Raw genomic sequence first — 6,000 nt, 5'->3', positions numbered from 1 at the left:
ATCACCAGTGGATTTCATGTAACCCACCTACGTCCCTTTCCTTTGATTGCAATGTATAAATACAGATGTAACCCGCCATTCTCCAGAGCATTATCTCAATATGTTGAGGTCCTGCTTCCCTGCATATGTCTACAGTTTGGCTCAAATAAACTCACAAAAATTCTTTACAGGTTACAATGGTTTTTTACGTTAACAACACAAAACAACTGAAAGCAGAGATTCAAACACATCAGTAACACCCATGCTCATAGCATTATTCTTAATAGCTAAAAGGTGAAAGCAGATGTGGGATAAACAAGATGCTGTGGGACAAACAAAATGCGGGATATTATTCCAACTTAAAGGATATTCTGACATGTTACAACGTGGATGAAACTTGAGGACATTATGCCAAGGGAAATAAGCCAGTCACAAAAGGACAAATACTGTATGATTTCACTTATACGAGGGATCTGACAGGAAGTAGCATGATGGTGTCAGGAACTGGGGGAGGGAGGAATGAGGAGTTAGTGTTTAATGAGGAGTCTGTCTGGGAAGATGGAAAAGTTCTGGAGATGGATGGTGGTAATGGTTGTACAACAATGCGAACGTGCATAATGCCACAGAACCATACGCTTACAATGGTTAAAATGATAAAGTTTATGGTATATACACTGAGTGGCCAGATGACTATGACCACCCCATCAGTACAATGAAGTGAATTAGTTATGCAAATAGTAATAACACCTTGAGAGTATTTGCTTAGAAAGTTTTCAATATTCAGTATTTTTGCAAGTGTCAATGAAGTACTGATGGGGTGGTCATAATCATCTGGCCACTCTGTGTATATATATATTTTTAAAAAAAATTTTTTTAAAAATATATTTTATTGATTTTTCACAGAGAGGAAGGGAGCGAGATAGAAAGTTAAAAACATCGATGAGAGAGAAACATCGATCAGCTGCCTCCCGCACATCTCCCACTGGGGATGTGCCCGCAACCCAGGTACATGCCCTTGACCGGAATCGAACCTGGGACCCTTCAGTCCGCAGGCCGATGCTCTATCCACTGAGCCAAACCGGTTTCGGCCACTCTGTGTATATTTTATCACAATTAGCCAAGCACAGTAGGGAACTGAATGGTAATGTGGATTGTGATTCTTTGGCCTGTGACAGGGTTGATCTCCGTTGTGAAAGGTTGTCTATCTCTCAGGGACACGTGAGTTTATCTTTGTGTCCCTATTGCCTAACAAAGGAAAGGAGAGAGGATGTCCCGGAGAGATTTATTTTTTCCGGTGAGATTTTTGACGTAGAGGTTTATCTCTGTTATGCACACACAGGGATGGACTTCTTGCATTCCTAAGAAGCTCCTATGTAGATATCAGAAACTCAAGGCACAGAAATTCAAGCAAGCGCGACTTCGTGGCCGTTGAGTACACAGAGGAATTCACCAGTTCTCGCATTCTGTTATCCTCGCTTTTAGATTCTCAACGATGGTCCTGGGAGTCTCTGCTCAGGGAAAAATGGGACAGACAGAGGCGAACCACGTGTCGCGGGCGGTGACCAGGGAAGCTGCCCCGGGTATCACAGCGGGTAGCACCGCAGACGCGAACCGAACAGAACGGTGCCTTTTCGGTCGGAGGCGGGTGCGGGGTGAACGAACTGCAGGGAGAGGTACTTGCTATTCCTCGGAGCTGCGCGCAGGACCGCCCGCCCGCGAGCAGAGGGCGCCCGGGTCGCACTAGCGGGTCAGTCTCCCCGCGGAGGTCCCGGAGCACCGCCCCCTGACGTCACCGGTGGGCGGGGCCCGGCCCGGGCGAAGCGTGTTGCCTCGGGCCCCACGAGGCGGAAGCCTGGGCGGGGGGCGGGTCGGGGCGGGGCGGCCGCTCTGAGTCACATTGGATTGACCCGCCCGCCGCTGCCAGGGGCGGAGGTGACAGCGGCCCGGGACGGGCGGCCGCAATTGCCGGCGGCACCGAGGGATCGCCGAGCGGCGGAGAGCAGGTCAGAGGCCGGGCGGGGCGGGGCGGGAAGCCCTGGTCCCGGTCCGGGGGCCGCGGGCACCGGGCACCCGCGCCCGGAGGAACTGCGGCGCCGCGCGGCCCGGCCTGCGCCGCCCCTGCCCCGCGGCGGCCGCTGCCGGGGGGCCAGCGCGCCCTTGGGCGGTGGGGCTCCGGGCCCTCCACCTCGGCGCCCTCGGGTCCACGACCCGGTCGCGTCCTGCGAGTCCCGGGGAGCCGGAGGGGCCGGTGGCCTGCGGTCAGGGGGATGCGGACGTGGGCTTTCTACGCGGTGCCTGGCAAGCCCCGGGCTCCTGGCCCCGCACCTCCCGGCCCCTCCGGCGATGGGGCGGAATTCGAAAGCTGGGAAAGAATTCAGCCTTCGCCCAGCCTCCTTGGTTTACAGATGGAGACCTTCTTCTGCAGCCCGGAGTCACACCCAGTCCATAGGAGTGAATGAATCTGGGTCACGGAGGCTGGGAGGGCTGGTTTCTAAAGCAAGAGTGAGACCTGCTGGGCTAGAGGTGCTAGTTGATCATGGGGTGGGGGGCGGGGGGGGTGCAGTCACCAGCAGACACCTGCGTGCCTGCCACAGGTACTGATGTCCACCAGGCAACAGTCTCTCAAAGCACATAAGCCCCGCAAAGGGGGACGGTGCTGGCAGTTGAATGAAAAAATATTGGGGTTGAGAACAGGCTAGGTCTGCCGCAAGTTAGGCGCTGTGGAGAATGCTTGGGGTATAGGGTTAAATTTTAAATGCCAGAGAGACCCCCTCCACTTGAAAAGCAATCTCGTGATCCTTGATTGTCTCATCTATGTAATAATGTAGGGCACATTAATCTGTCATGTGGGTACCTTGCCTTTCGGTGTGTTTTACAGTAAGAAGGGCATTGTGTATGGAAACTTTTCCTGATTGTACATGGCAAGCCATTGGTAGCACTACTATTTAGAGTTTGAGCATAATTTAGCTTCAACTGTTAGCGTAGCTGCGTTACAGGGGGAGAGTAGGACTGATTACTCCATAGCTGTATTTTGTACGACTGAAGTACCTGTCAGCATGCAGGCATGATGTCTCCGAGTTAGTGCCGTACTGATTACTCTCAACATGAATAGACTCCATGTGGTGGGCAAGTTAATCTCCTAGTACCCATTTTTCTCTAAATTATTAAAGGATCTCTAAGCCCCGCCCCCCTTCCACCTCTTACATATTACAAATTTGAAACATGTCCCTCATTGTGACAACAAAAAGTTTCAAGAAAACAGGTTTAAAATTCTGCATGATGCGTAGTGAATCTTCAAGTTCATTATTTTTTTCTCAGCCCTCCCAGTTACTTTATCAGTGTTGGGCTAACATAAGTGAAGAGTGATTTTTCCAGTGACAGATCCTGCAGTGTTAAATTCACTTAAACTCAGAGGTGCGAATGGAGCGCTTTGTGTATGGGAGAGAACAGCTGAAGTCTGACCCGAGAGTGGGGCCTGTGCAGGGCGCAGATATCTTCTGCAAAAGGATGAGAACATTCTGCCTCAGAAAATGTGATAAGATGCCTTTTCAACAGTGTTCATATTATGTGTGTTTTCAGCTGAGATATAACCATAATCTTTATAGACAATCTGTCCAACTATGTGCACGTTACTTATTTTGTTTTGCAGCCCCAAACCGGAGCCTTCCCTGCCTCCTGTTTCTTCTTTCTGGCTCCTTTCTTCTGAGTTCCCCTCTTACCTGCAGAGACCCTTGTCGCATTCCTTTCACCCACGTGGCAATCAATGTTCATAGCCCCTTCAAGCACTGGCTGAGTTACATTACATTTTCTCCACTCAAAGGATGGAAGTCGTAAATCTTGAGTCACCACTTAAGATGTCCTAAAACTAATGGTGGTGATTCACTTTTAGAACAGAGTGCCAGACACCATGAGGCCCTGGTTCAGGTAGACGGTGTTTAGGTCTTTATCTTCCCTGTGCCAATAACAGTTATTTATTTCTGCCTCAGAGGGACGTCCTTTCTGCAGGATGCATGGTGAACCTTCAAAGTCCTTATTACTCTCAACCTTCCCAGTCACTTTATCAGTTTGGGGCTAAACTAATCAAAAAGCGATTTTTAAACATTAACAGATACTTCCGTGTTGAATTTTTATGGAGACTTTTAAAAAAATTATAAACACAATTAAAACAGAATGCAAATGGAGGCTTGCATGCCTATTGCCAAGTATAAGGCTTGAATTATTTTTTTGGTTTATTATTCTGTCATTTCCTGAAGTCAGTTAATTACTGACAACATAGCATTATTACAAGATTATCTGCTCTGAAATTTTCAAGTGTGCTTGGTCTTCAGCTAAAGCATCCTTAAAATTCACTCAGAATACTTACAAAAATTTCACATCAATTAATATTAAATATTTCTTTATTATTCTTAGCTCAGGAAAACATTTGAATAGACTAATATTCAAAATTGGATAACTTAGTCTTGTTCGTTAGCAGTTAATTATGAGATCATTAACTCTCTCCCCTGGAAAGGCAAAAAAGGTCTAAAGTTGCAGCCATAAAATCAGATTATACCACAGTCTATAATGAAAGAGCCAGTAAGTAAACCAAGGTCTTAGCTGTTGCTTGTAGGCTTTATCCTCGCTGCTATAAAAGTCAGCCATAGGAGGAGGTAAAATAGACATAGAAAGTGTAATATTGAAAGTGTATTATTTCATTTTTAGATTTGTAGGGTTTTCTAACATGAAGGATATGATTAACAACCCAGGCAGCACAGTGGAGCATACAGGGCATTGTGCTAGGAAGTTCGAAGGCGTGGGTTTTGCTCCTGATTTGTTCATTCATTCACCAAATAGTCACTGAGCACCTGTATGTGCCAGGCAGTGTTCTAGGTGCTAGGGATGCGGCTGTGAATGAAACAGACAAAGCCCTGCCCTCCTGCAATAGACATTCTAGTGGAGGGGAGGCAGACTGTAAACAACTGTGTGAACAGATAGAAGGCCGCGCAATCACAAGTTTACAGTGAACTTTAAAGAAAGAGATCGAAGTGCGAAAGGGTGTGTGTGTGTGGTGGGGAGGGGGGCGGGCGGGGTTACTTTTTATACGAAGAGGTTAGAGAAGGCCTCTACTAAGATCATTTTTGATCTATGACTTGAAGGTGAAGGAGGGAGAGAGCAGGGGCCAGAAGGATGAGCAAGTCCCAAGCTCCGGATGCAGGCGCGTGTTTGGCATGTGTGAGAGACTGAGGTTATGGAGGCCAGGCTGTGTCAATGTGGGTGAGGAGTGAGTGGCAGCAGAGGAGAGGCGGTGGGAGTGGGAGGGGGCGCGTCACTGCAGGCCATTGAAGGACTTTGGCTTTTACTCTGAGTGAGGGGGAAGCAACCGTTAGAGGGCTTGGAACAAAGGCACTCATGATGACATGTTTTAACAGGGTCACTCCAGCTGCTGGGCAAGAATAGACAGAAGGGGGTCAAGGGACTACCCTTTCATACTAGCTGTGTGACCCTAGATTATACTCCATTTTTATGATTCTTAGTCGTATGGCACATTTCCACGGGAGCCAGAGGATTGTGTGCCAACAGGTTCTAAAATTAGAGAGCTTCAAATGACCTGAAAACGTGACACTGCTGACACACCTGTAGCTGAATCACCGCAAATCAGAGGTAATCAGGTCTTTCCAGTCAGGTGTCAGGTCCTGAGAACAAAAAACACTCTTTCGTGAATATTCTCTGCTGATCCCTGTAGTACCCTGCTGATCCCTGAATTTTCCCTTCCTGCTTGAAAAAGGATGAAAAGCTGTTACTCATCAACAGAGCTGGCAACCAGAGTAGCTTTTGTTGTTGGGAAAGTTGGAAACTTTTGGGAAGGAAACAATTCTAATTTTCTATTTATCATGGGTCATTTGAATTGTTTTTTAGCATGCAAGGAGTCCAAAAGGTTTCTTTTGTTTTTAATTCACCTTAACCTCCTCCCATTCACCTTGTGCTTCATAGGTACTTTTCCTAATGAAGTTAATGTGGGTGTTTTTTTGTTTGGTTGTTTTT

General features: G+C 47.6%; 1 protein-coding gene across 1 annotated transcript in view; it reads left to right on the top strand.

Moving 5' to 3' along the window:
• Window positions 1–1,901: 1,901 nt before the first annotated feature.
• Window positions 1,902–6,000, top strand: part of DNMBP (dynamin binding protein) — a gene marked incomplete at its 5' end in the record, with an annotated part of 91,668 nt that continues 87,569 nt past the window's right edge. Inside the window, one exon of the mRNA XM_081104507.1 lies at window positions 1,902–1,982. The remainder of the gene's footprint in view (window positions 1,983–6,000) is intronic.

This window comes from Myotis nattereri (assembly GCF_964212035.1).
Source record: "Myotis nattereri genome assembly, chromosome: 13".
In the NCBI taxonomy this organism is placed as follows: Eukaryota; Metazoa; Chordata; class Mammalia; order Chiroptera; family Vespertilionidae; genus Myotis; species Myotis nattereri.
Note: the sequence above shows the minus strand (reverse complement) of the source record. Positions and strands in the feature narration are given on the sequence as shown.